At 41.8% G+C, this 21,375-nt stretch overlaps 1 protein-coding gene across 8 annotated transcripts in view; it reads left to right on the plus strand.

Annotated features, from left to right (window-relative positions):
* The window catches only part of LOC105489374 (zinc finger and BTB domain containing 7C), a 383,672-nt gene that overhangs the window by 132,387 nt on the left and 229,910 nt on the right, over positions 1-21,375 (plus strand). The window lies entirely within an intron of this gene.

Raw genomic sequence — 21,375 nt, forward strand, 5'->3', positions numbered from 1 at the left:
TAAAAAATAACAAGAAAGCAAAACAACACAGAAAAATCCAAAAACAAAATCAAAACACAAACCCATTGCAGCCCCTGAGGGGACAGCCTGTGTGAAGCTGGTTGACAGCAGAGAGCAGGCAGGCAGTGTTTCAGTTGTTTATTGCCACATAGAAAACCAGTCCTAAATATAGTGGCTTAAAGCAACTATTTGCTCATGATCATATGGGTCAGAATTTGGGGAGGATGGTTGGGCATGGTGGCTCACACCTGTAATCCCAGCACTTTGGGAGGCTGAGGCAGGCGGATCATGAGGTCAGGAGTTTGAGACCAGCCTGGCCAACATGGTGAAACCCTGTCTCTACTAAAAATACAAAAATTAGCTGGGCATGGTGGTGGGTGCCTGTAATCCCAGCTACTCAGGAGGCTGGAGAATCATTTGAACCTGGGAGGCAGAGGTTGCAGTGAGCCAAGATCACACCATTGCATTCCAGCCTGGGTGACAGGGCAAGCAAGACTCTGTCTCAAAAAAAAAAAAAAAAAGAATTTGGGGAGGATTCTGTGGAGACAGCGTTTCTCTCTTCCACTTGGGTTACTCAACTGGGGATAGAGGATCCAAGATGGCGCCACTCCTATGTCTGGGGCCTTGGAGCTGCTCTTGGCTGGGAACCTCAGTCATTCTGAACATGGCCTAGTCCTCTCTCCGTGGCCTCTCATTCTCTGGGGCCTCTTTCTCCTGCGGCTTCTCTCTGTAGCAGAACAACCTAATTTCTTTGCATATGGCAGAAACCTGCCTCTGCAAAGTAGAAGCTGCAAGATCATGTTAAGCCCAGAAGGTCCCTGGTGCCACATTCTCTTGGTCAGAACAAACCTCATGGCCAGTCCAGATTCAGGGGGAGGGAAACACAGCCCACCTCTTGATAGGTGATTGTTGTGGCCGTCTTTGGAAATAGTCTATCACAGGAAATAATGCATCACCTCCATTGCTGATTTTCCTCTCACCATTGTCACCTCTAAGCCTGTCCCTCTTTACCTTACCCTACTCCCACTGCAAACCCTCCCCCTTGCATCATGAAAGAGAGGGGCTGTTACCTGGCACAAAGGAAGGAGGTCAATTAAAAAAAAAAAGCTCATGTGGTATTTTTGTGGCTATAGATGATGAATCCTAGAACTCTATTGTTCCTTATAAACCTGCTATGTTTGTCTACAAATTTAACACTTGAGAGAATGCTTTGTGATTTCTGTTGCGGGAGCCTCCAGCGTGACTGTGAAGCCGGCTGAACCCAAGTGCCTGTTTCCCACATTTTGGTGTGTCCTCACCAGCCGGGGTTGCCCTTCATGATGCAGCCATAAAATGTGCACCTCACACATGGTTAAGCAGCTTATTAGTTGTTCTAGCCTTCCTTAGAATAGACGTGAAGTTTAAATTGTCAAACTCTAAGTGAAATAGCTATTTATTTTGCACTTTTATTTGGGACAGAAAATCTTGGAGTAAGCTTAGGAACACACCTGCAGCCCAGTTACAGCTATTTACAGAGCTGGAAAACAAGAAAATGAGAACAGGAATGAAGAGGGTTGTTTTTCATGAGGTACAGGAAGAAATTTTACAATAGGAGATCCTGGAGGCCACCTCAGGTTGTAAATAAAATCTGAGGCCTTTTTACTGTCTCAAAATCTTTTACCCCATCGCGGTTGCTGCTGTCTTTGTCATCTGCCCTGTCCTCCTCCAGCTCCTCAAATCCCATCAGCATTTCTCCCCTCCTCCCTCTGTATCCTGAGTCCATTTCCAGGATCCCATGCCTCTGATGTTTCCAAAAGCAAATTTCCAAAATCAAATTTGCCTTTGGGAAGAAAACAAGTCTGTAGTTGATTGGTTCCTGTTGCTTAATGCCCTCACTGTAATGCTGGCTTAGCAGATGATTGGAGTTTAAAGAGCTTCTGTTTTTCATTGGTTTTAAATGGGATATCATTAAGAGCTGAGAGAAGAAAGATGAGGCTCACCAAGGTGTACTTCAGAACTGCTCTGTGCCATTTACCCTCTTCCTGGAAGCTGATGTGAAGCAGCGGTTTCAGGTCCCTTAATGCTACACAAATACAAGTGCAGGGAAAAGTATCAAATGCACATTGTTTCTCTTTGCATACTTAAATTAGTGTGGATTGAGGGTCAGGAGACCTGAGTATGGTAATCCAGCTCCGCCAAAAGTGAACCCTGTGATTTAGGGCAAGTCGCTCTCTGGGCTGTGGCATCTGCATCTCTCAGTTGGGGATTTGGACTCAATTCAGTCTATCAGACTCTGGGCCGGGCACTGTACTGGGCACTGGGATTAAAGACTGAGCTAGGCTGTGTCCTGCCCACAAGGAACTCAGTGTAACAAATGATCTCTGAGGTTCTATGATAATTGAAATTCCCTGACACATGCATGTCCCAATCCTAGGCATAGGAACGCAGCAGCACTGGCTCCTGCAGAGGGAAAAACCACTTCGATGATAGTCTGCTGCCTTCTAGTAAACCATAGGTAGACGAAGAATCTGGGGCCAGTCATTAGCAGGCATATATGTTTTCTTAAGGTTTATTTAGGCAAGCAATCTGCCAGTTCAGCTAAGCTGAGTTTGGTATCTATTAAGTAATTCATCAATTAATTTTCCATTGCTAATGATCAGACCTTTCTTTTAATTAAGTTGTTGTTTTGCTCACTTGTGACTCTTTTCCAGTAATAAGTACTACATATAATTAGCAAAAATAACTTTGGCTTCAAGTTGGAGATGACAAGGCCCCCAGAGTAAGTCCCTATGAAAGGAAAGGCCAGTGATTAGCAGCTTGTGATATAGCAGGAGGGAGGAGGAGTATCAAGGACACCTCAGCCAGGCCAAGAGCAGGTGCTCATTGACTTAGCAGACACCCCTAACATGAGAGCCAGGGCCCTGGCCTGCAGATCAGCCTCCTGCCCTTTGCCTTTTTGTCAAAGGTTCAATGATTGTGGGAGAGGGATGGTGACCTGGACCATACGCTGATAGGAGAATGGAGACAGGTGATGGAACTGAGATGTATTTTACAGCCAGACTCAGCAGAATTTAGTTCTAACAGAACAGAGTGGATGGAGGCTGGAGAGGAAGGGGATGAGTCAGGTGTGCCTCCCACATGTTTCTGGATTGAGCTCCTGTGTGGATCAACGCAGCATTTCTGAAAGTAGGGGAGACTGGGAGGAGTGACTTTGGGAGAAATACAAACAGCTTAGCTTTGGCAGTGCTGAGTTTGAGACACCTGCTGAGTCATCCTGGTAGAGATGGCGGAAACCAGCAGCTGAGTGCCACTCTTCTAAGACAGGTTAGGGTGGACATAGTGCTTTTGTGAACTTTTGACCCTAACTTGCTGTCATAATACTATCCCTATTAAAACAAAACAAAATAAAAACAAGACTTAAGTTCAAAACATCTGACTTAACAAATAAACCATGCAGCACAACTGTTTGTAAGATGGGAAGCAACTATATACGTTTATACTGAAGACCTAAATGGTACTGAGAGGCAGTCTGGAGTAGCAGAAAATGCATGAGATTAAGAGTCCTAAAAGACTAGTGCTTGGCCCAATTTCATCACTAATAATCTTGTGTAACTAGAGGAAAAAGCATCTGATACTTTGCTTACCTCCTTTACACATGTATCATGAAAAAGATGGGTAGAGTGTTATGGAAATTATACATGCTATGAAGTTTACAAAAATTATTTTATTCGCATTGCAATGTGAGTTTCTCAGTGGGAAAGCAGTAAGAAAGGGGTAGGTTCTTTCCCTTGTGATAGTTTCCATGTTCCCTTTTGTTAGCAAAATAACACCTGCTTATTGTTTTTTTAAAAAAGGAAAATATGGAAAAAATTAAAAATCACTCATTTTCACTACTCTGAGAAAACCACTTAATATTTTGGCATATCTCTTGTGGGCAATATTTTTGTGGAAGTTTAAAAATTAGAGATTCTTTCAAACATGTAGAAGTGTACAGAGAAATTATGTATGTAACTATTATCCATATACCATGAGTCATAATTAATCAATCTTAACGTTTCTGCCTTATTTTATTCTTATGCTTTCCTTTTTTAGAATTGAAAGTAGACACCATTGACTCTTCCTCCACCCTTCCTCTTCCCTTTCAATTATCTTCCCTTTCTTCTAAAATATAATAACTATTATGTAGTTTTTACTAATCTGAATGAAAAATTGTATTTCATTGTTGTTTTAAACTTCATTGAGGTAACTAATTTTTTTTCATTTTTGTATACATTTATTAATCTACTGTTTCCCTACTGATTTATAATGCCAGGTTTTCCATATACCAAGTTTATGTTTATCTAGGAGTTTCTCTCTAGGATTGCTATTTTTTTTTTTTTTGCTTAATTATCTGTCTCTATGATAATAACATATAAGTCTTACTGAGTTTTCTAATAAATCTTGATCTATAATAGAGCAAGTCTCTCCAGCATTTTTTTTTTCAGAATGATCTTAGCAATTCTTGGCCCTTTATACTTCCATATGAGCTTTATGATCAGTGTCAAGTACTTGACAAAAAACCTTGATGGAAATTTTTAAAAATTGAGATACAATTTACATACCATAAATTTCACACTTTTAAAGTGTACAATTCAGTGATTTTTAATATATTCACACAGTTCTGCACCCAGTAATACTAGTTCCAGAACATTTTCGTCGTCTCCAAAAGAAAACCTACACCCATTAACAGTCAGTTCCCATTCCCTGTGCTTCCCAGCCCCTGGAAACCATTAATCTGCTTTTGTTTCCATGGATTTGTCTGTCCTCTATGTTTCATATAAATAGAATCATACAATATGTAGCCTTTTGTGTCTGGCTTATTTCACTTAGCATAATGTTTTCAAGACTCATCCATGTCCTAGCATAAATTAGTACCTCATTCATTTTTTATGGCTAAATGACATTCCATTGTTTGGATATACCGTATTTTGTTTATCTATCTGTTGATGGACATTTGGATGTTTCCACTTTTTGGTTATTATCAAGAATGCTGCTATGAACATGTGTGTGCAAGTTTTTGTGAGAGCAGATGTTCTCATTCTCTTGGGTCTATACCTAGGAGTGAAATTGCTAGGTCTTTTGGAAAATGTACGTTTAAACTTCGAGAAACTCTTGATTCTTTCCCAAAGTGACTGCACCATTTTGCATTCTAGTAAATGTGAAGTGATAACCTGCATGCATTTTTATTGAAACTGAATTGGCTTCCAGATTGGTTTTGGGAGATTAGCCCCTCAGTATTGAGTCTTCTCTCCATCTGGAATACGTCTTTCCCCTTGATCAGATCTTTTATTCCCTTCCTGTCATCTTGCTGGATTCCTTTATTATTTTAGCTTTAGGTGTGTTCTCGGGTTCTAAAGAAGCAGATAAATAGAACCAACAGAATATACATACATATATGGAAAGAGATTTGTTATGAGGGATTGCCTTATGTTATTATGGAGGCTAAGAATCCCATATTCTGTCATCTGCAAACTGGAGGCCCAGGAAAGCTAGTGGTGTAGTCCCAGTTCAAGCTTGAAGGCCGGAGAACCAGGGGAGCGAAGGGTGTAAGTCTCAGAGGCCAAAAGCCAAAGAACCAGGAGCTCCAGTGTCTAAGAACAGGAGAAGATATATGTCCTAGCTCAAGCAGAGAACAAATTCACCCTTCCTGCACCCTTTTGTCCTACTTTGGCCGTCAAAGAATTGGATAATGCCTACCCACATTAGTGAGGGTGATCTTCTTTACTCAGTCTACTGATTCAAATGCTAATCTCTTCTGGAATCATCCTTACAGACACCCTCAACACACCCAGAAGTAATATTTTACCAGCTATCTGGGCATCACTGAGCCCAGTCAAGTTGACACATAATTAAATTAACCATCACAAGGTGCATCATGAACAATGATATCATTTGCAACTAAAGAGAATGTTGTTTCTTTCTTTCCAATCATTACACTTTGTTTATATTTTTATATTGTCTTATTGCATTGGATAGGACTTTGAATTCAGTCATGAATAGTTTAGGTGATAGTGACATAATTTAGGGTCCTGTATTGAATGAAAATACATCTAAATTTTCATTATTACATTTGATGTTTGTCATTAGTTTTTAATAAATATGTTCATCAAATTAAAGTTGTTTTCTATTCGTAGTTTACCAAGTTATCGTGATTGAGTATGGAATTTTGTCAAATGCTTTTTCTTCAGCATTTACTAAGCTGATCATATTTATTTGTTCTTCTTAATCTGATAATGTGACACATTATATTAATACATTTTCTGATAAAGAACATTTTATATTTTTAGTATAAATGGAAAATTGTAGCTGATAAATTGTATCAAATATGTATTTGATACATATATCAAATTTATTTGATACATATTTTAAATAAATATATTTTATATTATAATATAAATATAATTCTATAATATATTCAATAGAAATATATATAAATATTACATACTATATATAAAATTATATATAATATAAGTATTATAAATAAATATTTATTTGATATATGTATCATATACATAATATTTATTGATATATGTATCAAATAAATATGTATTTGATATATGTATAAGTGACAAATTGTAGTTGATCATGATGTAATTTTGATGCATTGCCAAATTTCATTTGAGACTTTTAAAAATAGGATTTTTGCCTCTGTTGTCATAAGTGAGCCTAGTCAACAACTTTCTTTAATTGTACTCTCTGTGTAACATTATTAAGGTTATACTAATCTCATGAAATGATTTTTCCAGTTTTCCTTTTTATTCTATTCTCTGAAACAGTTTGCTTTGGGTAGAGATTAACCCCTCCATAAAGTTTTGGCAAAACTTGCATATGAAGCCTTCTTGGTCTAGTGCCTGTGAGGAGGGAGGTACAGATTTTTATCGGCTTGGTTTTGTTTGTGGTTACTAATGTATGCAGGTTTTTATTTCTTCTTGAGAAAGTTATGATCATTTATACATACATATGTGGTTTTAAAGAAAATTGTGTTTTTCTGTCTTGGTTCATAGTTTCTCTTTTGATTTAAGAAATATCTACTGTTTTGTCATGAAATTCCCATTTAAATCCTATTGCTATTTTTTTTTTTTTGGGTCCCATATTACTTTTCCTTTTGTGCAATCTTGCTACAGATTTGTGTTCTAAAGAACTAGGTTTAGGGCCGGGCATGCCTGTAATCACAGCACTTTGGGAGGCTAAGGTGGGCGGATCACAAGGTCAAGAGATCAAGACCATCCTGGCCGACATGCTGAAACCCCACCTCTACTAAAAATACAAAAATTGGTGTGGTGGTGCACGCCTTTAGTCCCAGCTACTTGGGAGGCTGAGGCAGGAGAATCGCTTGAACTGGGGAGGCAGAGGTTGCAGTGAGCTAAGATTGCGCCATTGTACTCCAGCCTTGCAACAGAGTGAGACTCCATCTCAAAGAAAAAAAAAAAAAAGAAAGAAAAAGACTAGGTTTAGGTTGTGGTAATTGGTTTCCTCTTTCATTGATGTATACTTCATATTTAGTATCTTATCTCTTCTACTTTCTTTGTGTTTATTGTTGTTTTACTAACTCCTTGAGGTAAACATTAAACTGATTTATATTTATTCCTTCTCTCTCTCTCCCTTGTCTGACACTAATAGTGTTACATCTGTTATCTTGTCATTATTATTTGTCTGGAATGTCTTTTTCCATTACTTTGTTTTCAACCTCTTTAGATTATTCTGTTTTTTATGTTTTTATTATTATGTTTTTTATGTCTTTGTAACAACACTTAGCTGGCTTTTCTTCCCTTTTATTTAATCTGAGAATTTGTCATTCAATAGGTTATTTTAATCCTGTTCTGGACCAAGCTAATGAACCTCCAGTGTGGACTAGAGACCTCTAAGAAAGTGGTTCAGAAGGAGATCACCAAGGAATAAAACATTGTTGGAACCATTTGCCCATCAAAGTGACTTCTACCTTTGAGCTGTGGGCTTCTTCCCTCAGCTCCCAGCAGTCTCCTGAAAATCTTTAAATGTGGACCCAAGTGTCCCTATAATCTCAGGTATTCTTGTAATTTGAGAGTTTAACATTCCTTACAGTGGTAGATTTCACTTTGAGCATGGTGCTTTCGTCTGCCTATGCTATATCAGCACATGAGGGAGAGAAGCTCCTGATGCTGAACTTTCTAAACAGGGGCTTTTTCTTCTCCACCACTTCATCCCCAGCTTCCAGTATGGTGCCTGATTATATGTGCTATGGTCTGACTGTTGATGTCCCCCACAAAATCATGTGTTGAAGCCTAACCTCCAAGGTGATAGTATTAGGAGGTGTGGCTTTTGGACGGTTATTACGTCATGAGGGTAGAACCCTTAGGAATGCGATTAGTGCTCATATATCAAAGGCCTGAGGGAGCCTGGTCCCTCCTTCAGTGATGTGAGGACACAGTGAGAAGGCACTGTCTTTGAAACAGAGCAGGCCGGGCATGGCGGCTCACACGTGTAATCCCAGCACTTTGGGAGGCTGAGATGGGTGGATCGCTTGAGGTCAGTAGTTTGAGACCAGCCTGGCCAACAAGACAAAACCCTGCCAATACTAAAAAAAACAAAAAAAGTTAGCTGGGGGTGGTGACACATGCCTGTGGTCCCAGCTACTCGGGAGGCTGAGGCATGAGAATCACTTGAACCTGGGAGGCAGAGGTTGCAGTGAGCCAAGATTGTACCACTGCACTCCAACCTGGGCGGCAGAGCAAGACCCTGTCTCAAAAAAAAAAAAAAAAGAAACAGAGCAGGCCCTTGCTAGGCACCAAGTCTGCTGGTGGCTTGATCTTGGACTTTCCAGCTACTAGAACTGTAAGCAATAAATTTCAGTTGCTTACAAATTACCCAGTCTAAGATATTTTGTTATCACATCACAATGGACTAGTACAATATGCATATGTATATAGATGCATAGATACATATATAGCTACATCTGTTTTTTTATCTACACCCACATTTACATGTATATGTCTTGACAAGGATGCTTTCCTTGACAAACTTTAGTCAGGCTCCTCCAAGCTGTCTTCTAGCCTAGCCCTTGACCTTGGCCAGCTGAGCCCAGTTTTAGCAAAGAATCCTGCTAAGCCAGTTTATTGAGAATCCCCCCAACCCTTGATATCTGATTACCCTTGATATCTAATCAACTTCCTCATCCCTCACCCTTGATATCTAAACCTTCAGCTTGCCTTAAGCAAGAATCCTGTTAAGCCAGTTTAGCAAGAATACCCTGCCCTTGATGTCTAATCAAGTTCTTCTTAGTTATTTCCACCCACTGGCCCCTCACTTTGCTCCTTGGCTGTAAATCCCCAGCTGTCTCTGCTGTATTCAAAGTAGAGCTCAGTCCTGTGCTGAGGTCTCTCTCTCCCCTAATATGACAGCTTGAATAAAATTTGTCTTGCCATTTTAAACAAGTGTCTCATGCAAAATTTTCTTTCATAGTCTTCTATGTCTATATAGTGAATAAATTAATAAATGAATGACATGGGGCTGGAGAAGTGCTTGTAATTGTGAAAAGTGTCCTGTTGTACTTTGAAACTCAATGCTTAAACAAGTGTATGGCTTGCTGTTCCCAAAGATTTTGCCTCAAACTTGTTCTCATTTGCCTATGGAAAGTATCTTTGCTAAATATTGTGCCCAGTTGCTGAAATGGCTGATATATCTCGAATGCTGGCCTATGGAGAGTGCTTGCAATTCACATCTGTGAGATAGAGACATTTAGAAGCTAGAAATCTAAAAGGCCTTTTGTCTTAGTCCATTTGGGCTGCTATCACAGAATACCATAAACTGGGTGACTTACCAACAAAAGACATTCATTTCTCACAGTTCTAGAGGCTGGGAAGTCCAAGATCAAGGTGCCAGTAGATTTGGTGTCTGGTGAGGGGCTGCATCCTGGCTTACAAACAGCTGTTTTTTGCTGTTTTCACGTGGTGTAAGGGTCGAGGGAGTTCTCCAGGGGTCTCTTTTATGAAAGTTCTAATCCCATTCAGGAGGGCTCCACCCTCATGACCTAATCACCTCCCAAAGGCTCCACCACCTTCTAACACCATCTCCTTGGGAGTTAGGATATCAACCTGTGCGTCTGATAGAGACACACACTGATGTGTCTTTCAACCTGCAAACCAGAACGTGATGTGCTCAGAGGAGCCCTTGGGGAGAAGCCATGGTGAGTAAGAGTGGGAAGGAGAATTTGGGTTTCCTTTATTCCTCTGGCCTTGGTTACCATATTGACAACAATGAAGACCCAGTTGTGAAAAGACTTTGCTTCCAGACCAAAATGCATTTCACTTTGTACAAACTCCAGCTGAGAGTGTGGTACCAGGCTACTCTTTAACCCTGCCAATCAGTTTTAGTTGAATAGAACTGTTGGGGGGCCTTGCTGTCAAGCAGTGAGCACATGCCTTATCTGGTGCTGGAGGAATTGTTGCCAGGGATCGGTCAGTGTTGACGATGGAAAGGCCTGGACAAGAAACGGAAAAGAAAACTCTTCCTGTCATGTAGTTTCTGTGGTGCTGAGGGGGTATCTGATGAACAGTGGAGGAGGCTGGGCTAGAAGAAGATGACCTTGTGCTTTGATCTAACTTGACCTACAGCAGAAGCTAATCATGAGTCAAAGAGGCAGGTACCAGGGTGTTCACTGCAGCCATATTTGCAGCAGTGAAAATGGAAAACAAACATCAAATGACCTCAGTGTCTATTAGTAGAGGAATGGTTGAGCTATAGAGTGCTATGTAATCCTTTAAAAGAATGGGGTGGAGCCTATTAGGATGTATGTCCCATTGAAGACCCAGTGTCCTTTTTTCATAACACATATCATATAATACTCCTTTTACTAGCCTGAAATGAGACTCATAAATACATGTAAACCTACCTACACATAAAACTAAAAAAAAATCCATTCTATGTAGCTACCTGTAACATTAAACAGAAATAAAAGGAAACTCTTATCAGTGCTTAGGCAGGAGTAGACTAGGAGACATAATGAAGTGGCCAGAAGCTTACCCCTGTGCCTGGAGCCACTGCTTTGGTATGGATGCTAGGGGGGTTGTGTGGACAGCTTAGTTGCTGAGAGCAGCACTGTTATTGCAGTGAGATTTCTTTTAAAATGATGAGTAACTCCTGCTAAAATTGTGAACAAAACAAAGTCTGTTTCTCTACAGTGCTAGAATGCAGGTCAAGTCTTGGCTGGGTGGAATTGTGGAGGCATTGCAGGTTATTTGGCACCCACATTTCCAGCATCTAGGGTGTGGTACTGCCTGTGTTAAGAACCTCAGGCTCCTGCCACCTGCTTGTTCTATGGATGAAGAGACTGAAGAGTCTGGGGTTAAAGGCCTAATAGGGACCAGAAACCAAGACCCTTACAATAGGTCTTCTCAGTTGCCTCCTGGTTGCCTTCCTCCCTGCCAAGGAGTCAGTGGGAAGAGCAGAAGCTGTGAGATGGGAGGCCTGGGTATTGGTGGGTCCTAGCTCCGTCGACCACTTAAACCTCTCTGAGCATCAGCTTTATTTCATTTTAAAATTATGTTTATAGTTTTAAAATTCTGAAGCAATCTCAGATTTACAGAAAAGGCACAAATGCAGTACAAGGAGCCTTCCCTCACCCCTGAACCATTTGTGAGTAAATTGCCAGCCTGATGCTCCATCATCCCAGAATATTATTTAGTGTGCATTTCCTATAAACAAGAACATTCTCCTGTACAACCACACCACAGCCACCAAAACCAGGAAATTCACACTGATTTGCTGCTGCTTCATAATCCTCAGACCCTCATTAAGTTGTGCAAGTGTCATTTTAGCAAAAGGGCCCAGTGGGGAATCACACGGTGCAGCGAGTTGACACATGTCTTTAGTCTCCTGCACTCTGTGGGCAGTTTCTCAGGCTTTCCCTGACTCCCATGGCCTGAACGCTACTTTGTTGAATACAGGCCAGTTATTTTGTAAGTGCTCCTCATTGAGGTTTGTCTGATGTTGGCATGATTATATTCAAGAGGTGCCTCTTTGACAGGATGGCCACAGGAGCAATGCCATGTCCTTCCCATTGTCAGTTTTATTTTCAGTGTGATCATAAGAAAAACTGGGCTCCTTTATTGCACCCTCCCCACAGGCCAGCACTGGGCTCAGTGCTTTACCTGCATGATTTCATTTAGTTCTCCTCTGGGGTATGTTCCGTTACAACCTCTGTTCTAGAGATGAGCAAACTGGCTCAGGGAGCATAAATAACTTGCCCAGCTTAAATAAAATTCTGAGATGAACCAAGACTTGAACTCCTGTGTTCTAGCTTCACAATTGCTGAACATATTGACTATTGTCAAAGAAAACCGTAGCCAGACACTAAAGAGGTAAAGACAGATTTTAATCAGAAACTTTTGCAATAAGAGAAAAGAGACTTCAGGATAGAACTAAGCTCAATCCTAAACACAACAAGGACAATTGGGGACTTACAGTCAAAGAGCAGAGTTGCAGGAGCACAGTTAGAAAATTACTAATGGAGACATCAAGGGTTGAGGGACTCTTGCCAAACAAACCTAACAGGATTCTTGCCAAAGGCAGGCCAGGTGATTAGATACAAGGATGGGGTTGATTCTTGCTAAAACTAGACTTTTCAGTTCCATTAGAGACCTCCATGGCACCTCCAGGACTAGAAGGCAGATCCCTCCTCTTACCCCATCTCCACCCGTTGTCTCTCTCCCAGAGAGGTGGGTCTCACTTCACCGTGAGCTTCCCAAGTGGCATAACTGTTCTTTTACTTTCTCACCTGCAACCAAGGACCTGGGACCCCTGTCCTTCCACTTCACTTGTGGTGGTGGGGGTTGATTGAGATGACAGATGGAAAAGAGCTTTGCAAAGTGCCCTGTGAAGGTAGAAGATTCTACAGGCTGCCCTTTTGGCTGGCTCCCAGGCACAGTCCGTTGGGGAGTGCCCGTTACGTGAAGATGTAGTTAGTTACCATCCCCCGGGTGAGCAGACCAGTTGGTGGGAGCTGGCCGGGTTAGGGGGAGGGTGATGCCAAGGAGGCTGTTGCCATGGTGACTTGGTGGTAGCCCTTCCCAACCTCCCTTAACTGAACCCCTGCAGCCAGGTTTCCAAAGCACTGCTTTCCAGCACATTGGAAAGCTATTTCCACCTCTGTGAAACCTGGATCGTGTCTGACAGCTGAAACCCAGCCTCTCAGAAGACCCCAGAAAGTCCTTCATCAAGCCAAGCCTGGGGAGTGAGACTCTGGCTTCCCAGAGCAGACAGGCAAGCCTGGCTGCATCTGTGAGGATGTGCAGTGACACAGAGCCAGCTGTGGGGAGTGACATGCGGCGAGTGCTCCTTTCTTTGTTTCTCTCTGATTTATCCCAGTTGTGCTCATAAAGGTGATTTGATTTTGTGGTCATTTTAAACAATGAGCAGTTCAGTCTTATTCGCCCCATGATTACAGCTCAGCTTCTGACTGTAATTGATGTTAGCCAGGCTGGCTAATGTAATATCTTATGAAGATTGCCTCATTAATTGACTGTAGAGATGTCACCCACACACTGGAGGTATTAACAGTCACAGGCCTTAGGTAGTGCTGACTCAGCAATGGCGGGACTGCAGATTTCTGTTCCTTCTGTTAGGATGAAGTCCCAACAGTGGGATTACTAGGTTATAGGGTACAGATATCTTTATGGGTCTTGATGTGTTTTGCTAAATATTTTACCCAAATGTTGTACCAGATTTTAATGTTACTAGCCATTTACGAATGTTCTCACTTGCCTACTGTCCTACCAGCATTTGATTTATTAACTCCATTTTGGGGGGCTAATTTATAACTATAAAATGGTATACTATTGCCTTACATTGCATTTGGGGGGTTTGAGTGGTTTATTTTGCATATCTTTGATTACTAATCTATTACTAACTATTTAATATGTTGGTTTATTATTTGTTTTTCCTCCTATGTATTGTCTGTTTATATCCTTGGTTCCTTTCTGCTGAGGTTTTTTTGTTTGTTTGTTTGTTTGTTTTAGCAGCTTTATTGTCACCAAGGAGCCACAGGGACACAGGGACATGCATAGACACAGTTCCCAGTCAAGAGCGAGATAGCTCACCCCCTCAGGACTCTGCTGTGGAAGGTTGTGGAGAGAGGCCAGGAAGGAGGTCAGGAAGGCCATTTTTGAGAGCTCAGCTGCATGCATTCATTAAGTCCTTTTTTTATTTTTTTTGAGAAGGAGTCTCGCTCTGTCGCCCAGGCTGGAGTGCAGTGGCACGGCCTCAGCTCACTGCAACCTCCGCCTCCTGGGTTCCTGCCTCAGCCTCCTGAGTAGCTGGGACTACAGGCACCCACCACCATGCCTGGCTAATTTTTTGTATTTATAGTAGAGATGGGGTTTCACCGTATTAACCAGGATGGTCTCGATCTCCTGACCTCTTGATCTGCCTGCCTTGGCCTCCCAAAGTGCTGGGATTACAGGCGTGAACCACCGTGCCCGGCCATCTATTCCTTTGTTTGAGAAAAAGAAGAGACAGTTCCATTTTCTCTAATCCTTAACTCTGGTGTCTGGACGAGTGGCTGCAGAGTGGATGCAGAGATGAGCACAGTGTGATGCTGCCCTCAGGTTGCTGATGATCTCAAGGAGGCTGCACCAGCGTCTCCCTGCCGACATGAGCTGCTCGTGCTGGTGCCACGTGAGTGGTGCTACTTGCAAGTGTATTGGGGGCCCAGAGGACAGAAAGATCCATGTGGGCTGAGGCAGTCAGGGTGTGGGGGATGGTCCTGAAGAATGGGTAAGATTTAGCCAGAAGGAGAGACCTGAAAGCCTTGCTAGGTGGGGGAAAGTGTCCGCCAAGCACTGGGGACAGGAACTTTTACGGTGTTTGTGGGACAATGAGGAGGTGAATCAGGCTGGAGCACATGGTTCCCATGGGAGCTGGGGCCACTCTAGGAGAGGGAGGAACAGTGGCTCATGCTATGAGCAACCTGGGCCAGGCCAGGTGCAGGTTACCCTGAGTGGGCACAGAAGGCTTTCTGGTGGTGGGAGCATGAGAAGACAGAGTGGGTACAAGGTGGACAGCTCTGCAGCGAGGCCGAGCCGGTGCTCTTGGCTCGCAGGTTCTGCATCCAGTGATACTGGCTGCTGGGCACTGTCAGGCTGTATAACTGGTCTGGGGCATGCTCTGTAGGCTGGTCTTGGTAGAGCCTGAAACTGCCCCATCTGGCTACATAGCCCTAAAGACAACACCTAGCAACATGGAGTGACAGGGACGTGCAGTCTTCTTGAACTTAAATTGGATTAGTGATTGTGTGTTAATGGGTTCCTGTCTGTTGGGTATGTCACACAGGAAAAAAAGGCTGGGTAACATTTCTCTGTGTGTTGATCATTTCCTTATTTATAAAGGAAGTCTGTAGAGCTTAGTCTAAGAGGAGACCACTCTACACTGTTGCTGTTTTCTGAGCATTTCTGCATCATCTGTAGGAGCCTTAATTTCATATACTGCCTGGTGTTTGTCTTGGAGGGTTTCTTGTGGGTAGGTCTCATCTCCTTAGTGAGACAGCAAGCTCTGAGGATAGGGAAGTAGCAGGCTTCTTCCCAGAATCCCAGCAGGGCAGGACCACAGGGTGTGGACACCGTAAGTGGTCAGGATACCCCTGTTGCTTGGTTATGAGCCATCTTCCAAGTATTTCATCCTTCAACTTCACTGAACTCCCCTGAGGCTGGAAGCGTGAAGTGCTAGGGTGGACCGTGAGCCAGGGAGCTTGGGTTCACATCCAGCTCTGCCGTCCTCTCACTGTGCAGCCTTGAGCCGGTCATTTTCCTCTCCTGTGCCTCAGTTTCCCCAGCTGTACAATGAGACAGCCATTGAAAATGGAGGTAAGGATATTTCAGATTCTTTTCCATGTTCATGCTTTCTTCACATACTCCTGTGACTTTCTAGGGATGTGAATCCTAGCCCTGTGACTAGATATACTGGAATGTCCCAGGGGATAGGGAAGAGGACCTTTGTCCCCTCTGCACCTTCCTTCTGCTCTGCCTGCATCCACAGATGCTAAGCTGGCGCCAGTTCAAGGTATTCTGTGCAAGGAATGCCCAGGCCAGACCTGCCTCTCCCATTTGGTACAGAAAATAGATCTTAATGATGATGTGGAAGATTCAGAGTGCTCACATACCCAAAATGCCTTTCCGTGACCACCACGTCCTGCTTAATGGGGTATTTGGGGAGCCCGCAGAGCCTGAGCTGATGCCACCTGGCACTTGCTTCATAAGAAGCAGGGACAGTGAGAGCTTAGGGTCTATTTGGGAGCCTAGTGTCCATGCTGTGAAGATGTTCTGTGATGCACGGAGTGACTCAGAGGAGAGTATTCCAGGCAGAGCTGTTGGGTGGGGGTCCAGGGTGGGAATCTGAGGTATCCTTCAGATGAACTCTTATTTTATACAACATCATCCTATGCAAACAACTCTCTCTGGAGCCAGTGACTTAGTGCCGTCTTTCCCACATAGTTCTGGCAGCGCCAAGCCATTATTATGCACCATGGCAATAATCATCACCATGATAATAACAACAGTCCATTTGTTCAGTCTCTTAACTTGGAAATAAATAAGACAGCTGATCCAGTGTGAGCTCCAGCTCTAGTCTATCTGCCCCATCATCACTTAATAGCGATCACGGAGCCCCTGTGTGCACACGGCGCCCTGCCCAGCACTCGAGATATTAAATCCACCTAGAAGCAGAGTATAATAATGCTGACCCCGCAGGGATGTTCCAAGAATTAATTCCTGTGGGCTCTCCATTCCGCTTTTCTCCAACACATTCAATCTTAGGAACCCAAGAGTTGGTGACATTTATCCCATGAATTAAAACATTCTGCTGTTGCCCCTGGAACTCTTCATTACAATCCTGAGTCAATCAATGGCAGAGAGGAATACTATTTATTAGTTAAGTGGCTGCTATTGAATTCTTAATTCAAGTGGCTTTTAATTCAGTGTTTTCCTTGCTGCCCTTCATTTTGCCCTTGCTCATACAAATTTGCCCATTAAAGCCTGGTGTGGGGCCATGCTGATGCCTTTTATCTTGATTTTGTTGTGTTTTATTTTCTGGAGAATGGTTTTCAGTGGAGGAGAAGGCAAGACACTCGGAGTAGACAGGGAGGCCAGATCGCCAGGCCTAGGGCAGGCTTTGCTACCGTCTGCTGGGAGGAAGTGGGCGGGCTAGAAGGATCGAGGGCATCAAAATGGCTTTTCAGATAAGGTCTTACAGGGAACGTGGCCTTCACTGGTGTCTTGTGCTTTGGTTTTGTCAACTCGAAAACTTTACTACCAGTTCTTGCACCAGATATGAGTCACAGAGCTAGTAGGTGGGATGCATAGACCGTCTCCCTGACCGGAAGGGGGCTCTTGAGTGGTGGCTGATGCAGTCTGCCTTGATCTGCTGCATCTCCAGGAGGTTACCCAGGCTGATCACAGCCACTCCTTGGTGTAGCACATGTTGTTTTCAACAGCTTTACTGGGATATAACTGAATTACAGTAAATTGCACATGGTTAAAGTGGACAATTTGATAAGTTTAGACTTATGCATACACCTATGACATCATCACCACATCAAAATAATAGACATTCCTTCACCCCAAAAGTTTCCTGTGTCCCCTTGTGATCGTACCCTCCCACTCCTAGTACCCAGGTGGAAGGGGACACTCAGTGACAGATCTTCTCTGTCATTACAGATTATTTGCATTTTCTGGAATTTTATATAAATAGGCTTACACAGCATATAATCTTTTTATGCAGTTTATCTCACTCAACATAGTTATTTTGAGATTAATACAAGTTGTTGCATGTATCAATAGTTCATTCATTTTTATTACTGAGCCGTATTCCATGGTTGTTTATCCATTTACCTATTGATAGACATTTGGGCTGTTTCCAGTTTTGGGCTATTACAAATAAAGTTTCTATGAACATTCACATACAAGTCTATGTGGATACGTTTTCATTTCTCTTGGACACATACCTAGGAAGGGAATGATTAGACTGTGTGGTAGTATATCTTTAACTCGTTAAGAAACTGCCAAACTGCTTACCAAAATAGTTGTGCCATTTTCCATTCCTATCAGTGATATAGGAGAGTTCTAGTTGGTCTGTATCATCCTCGACATTGGTATTTGCAGTCTTCTTGTTTTCACCATTCTAATTGTTGTGGAGGGATATATCATTGTGGTTTTGATTTTCATGTCCTTTATAACTAATGACACAGAACATTTTTCATGTGCTTATTTGCCATTCTTATATATATATATTTTTTGGTAAAGTTCTGTTCAAATCTTCTGCCCATTTGAGGGACAGTTGTTTGATTTCTTATTGTTGAGCTTTGGGAGTTGTATACTCCAGATATGTGGGTTGCGTATTTCTCACCTTCTGCAGTTTATCTTTTCATTCTCTTCATGGTGTCTTACAAGGACCAAAGTTCTAAATTTTTATGAAGTCCAATTTTTCAGTTTTTTTCTCTTTTATGTACAGTGCAGTTTGTGTCATATCTAAGATATTATTGCCTAACTGAAGGTCAGAAAGATTTTTCTCTTGTTTTTGTACAAAAATTCCATAGTTTTAGGTTTTAATTAAGTTTGAGTTTATTTTGTGTATGGTACAAGGTATATATTTAGCTTTTTTGCAAAAGAATATCTCATTGTTTCATCAAAATTTGTTGAAAAGACTATCCTTTTCCCATTGAATTGCTTTTACACTCTTGTCAAAAATCAGTTGTTTGCAGCTGGGCACGGTGGCTCACACCTGTAATCCCAGCACTTTGAGAGGCTGAGGTGAGCAGACTATTTTGCTCAGTAGTTCAAAGCCAGCCTGGGCAACATGGTGAAACCTCGTCTCTACTAAAAATACAAAAATTAGCCAGGTGTGGTGGCATGCGCCTGTAGTCCCAGCTACTTGGGAGGCTGAGGCCTGAGAATCGCTTGAACCTGGGAGGTAGAGGTTGCAGTGAGCTGAGATCGTGCCACTGCACTCCACCCTGGGCGACAGAGCAAGACTCAGTGTCCAAAAACAAAAACAAAAACAAAAAAAAACCGGCCAGGCACGGTGGCTCACACCTGTAATCCCAGCACTTTGGGAGGCTGAGGCGGGTGGATCACCTGAGGTCAGGAGTATGAGACCAGCCTGGCCAACATAGCAAAACCCATCTCTACTAAAAATACAAAATTAGTGGAGCGTGGTAGTGTGCGCCTGTAGTCCCAGTTACTTAGAAGGCTGAGGCAGGGAGAATTGCTTGAACCTGGGAGGCGGAGGTTGCAGTGAGCCAAGATCATGCCATTATACTCCAGCCTGAGTGACAGAGCGAGACTCCGTCTCAAAAAAAAAAAAAAAAAAAACCAAAAAGTGTGCTGGGATTTTGATTGGGATTGCATTGAATCTGCAGATCAATTTGGGGGATAATTGACATATCAGCAGTCTTCCAACCTATGAACATGGTGTCTCTCTCCATTTATTTAGATCTTTAATTTTCTGGCACTATTTATAGTTCTTAAAACAGATTTTGCACATCTATTGTATTTATTACTGAGCATTTCATATACTTTGGTGTTATTGTCAGTAGCTTTTCTTATTTCAATTTCCTATTGTTGCTAGTAAGTAGGAATACAATTAATATTTATATATTGATCTTACACGTCGCAAACGTGGTACAACTCTCTTACTAGTTCTAGTAGCTTTTGGGGAATTTCACTGTATTTTCTACATAGATAATCATGGTGTCTGTGAATAAGGGCAGTCTTACTTCTGCTCCAATCTAGATGCTTTTTACTTCTTTTCTTATTGCAGTTGCTAGAACATTCAGGACAATGTCGAATAGGAGTAGTTAGAGTGGATAGCCTTGACTTTTTTTCTGATCTTAGAAGAAAAACATTCAGTTGTTCATCATTAAATATGATGTTAGCTATAGGTTTGTTTGTACATGTTAGTAGGTTGAAGAAGTTTGTTTCTATTCCAAGCTTACTTTTGTTTTCTGTTTTTTTTTTCCTAGAGATGGGGTCTTGCTCTGTCACTCAGGCTGGAGTACAGTGGTGCAATCATAGCTCACTGTAGCCTTGAACTCCTGGGCTCAAGTGATCCTCCTGCCTCAGCCTCTTATGTAGGTGGGATTATAGGTGCAAGCTACCATGTCCAGCTGATATTTATTGATACTTTTTTTTTCTTAATCAGAAATGGATGTTTGATTTTGTCAAATGCTTTTTGGATGATCCTAGTTTTTTTTTTTTTTTTTTTTTTTTTTTTTTTTTTTCAGCTTGTTAATATGATGCCTTACACTGATTTTCAAATGTTAAACCAACCTTTCAATCCTGAGATAAATACCACTTAGTCATGATATTTTATCCTTTCAAAATATTGTCAAATTCTATTTGCTGAAATTTCATTTACAATTTCTGTATCTTGTTCACGAAGGATATTAGTCTGTAGTTTTCTTTTCTTGTAATGTTTTTGTCTGGCTTTGGTATCAGGGTAATGCTGCCTCATGGAGTGAGTTGGGAAATATTCCCTTCCCTTCAGTTTTCCAGAAGAGTTCATGTAGAATTAGTATAATTTCTTCTTTAAATGGTAGAATTTACCATTTAGACTAGTGAAGCCAGCTGGGTCTAAAATTTTCTTTATGGAAAAGTTTTTAACTACATATTTAATTACCTTAATGATATATGGCTTTAAAGGCTATCTCTTTATTGTTTAGTTTTTGGTTCCAGTTTTTCAAAGCTCTGTTATTGGGTATATAGTAGTTTCCAATTGTTATGTCCTCCTCCTGATGAATTGATCCTTTTATCATTATGAAGTTTTCTCTTTATTCCTGGTAATGTTTTTACTCTGAAATCTACTTTGACACTAATATAACTAGTCTAGCTTTCTTTTCATTAGTATTAGCTTGGTATATATTTTTGATCCTTTTATTTTCATATTTTTTATATTTAAAGTAGGTTTCAGTTTATAGTTGGGTCTTTCTTTATACCCAATCTAACAACCTGTGCCGTTTTTGTTTTTTTTTGTTTTTTGTTTTTTTGTTTTTGAGACAGAGTCTCGCTCTGTCACCCAGGCTGGAGTGCAGTGGCCGGATCTCAGCTCACTGCAAGCTCCGCCTCCTGGGTTTACGCCATTCTCCTGCCTCAGCCTCCTCAGTAGCTGGGACTACAGCCGCCCGCCACCTCGCCGGGCTAGTTTTTTGTATTTTTTAGTAGAGACGGGGTTTCATCGTATTAGCCAGGATGGTCTCGATTTCCTGACCTCGTGATCCGCCTGTCTCAGCCTCCCAAAGTGCTGGGATTACAGGCTTGAGCCACCGCGCCCGGCCCAACCTGTGCCTTTTAATTATAATGTTTAGACCACTTATGTTTAATGTGATTATCATCTTTC

The sequence above is a fragment of the Macaca nemestrina genome, chromosome 19, assembly GCF_043159975.1.
Source record: "Macaca nemestrina isolate mMacNem1 chromosome 19, mMacNem.hap1, whole genome shotgun sequence".
Classification (NCBI taxonomy): domain Eukaryota; kingdom Metazoa; phylum Chordata; class Mammalia; order Primates; family Cercopithecidae; genus Macaca; species Macaca nemestrina.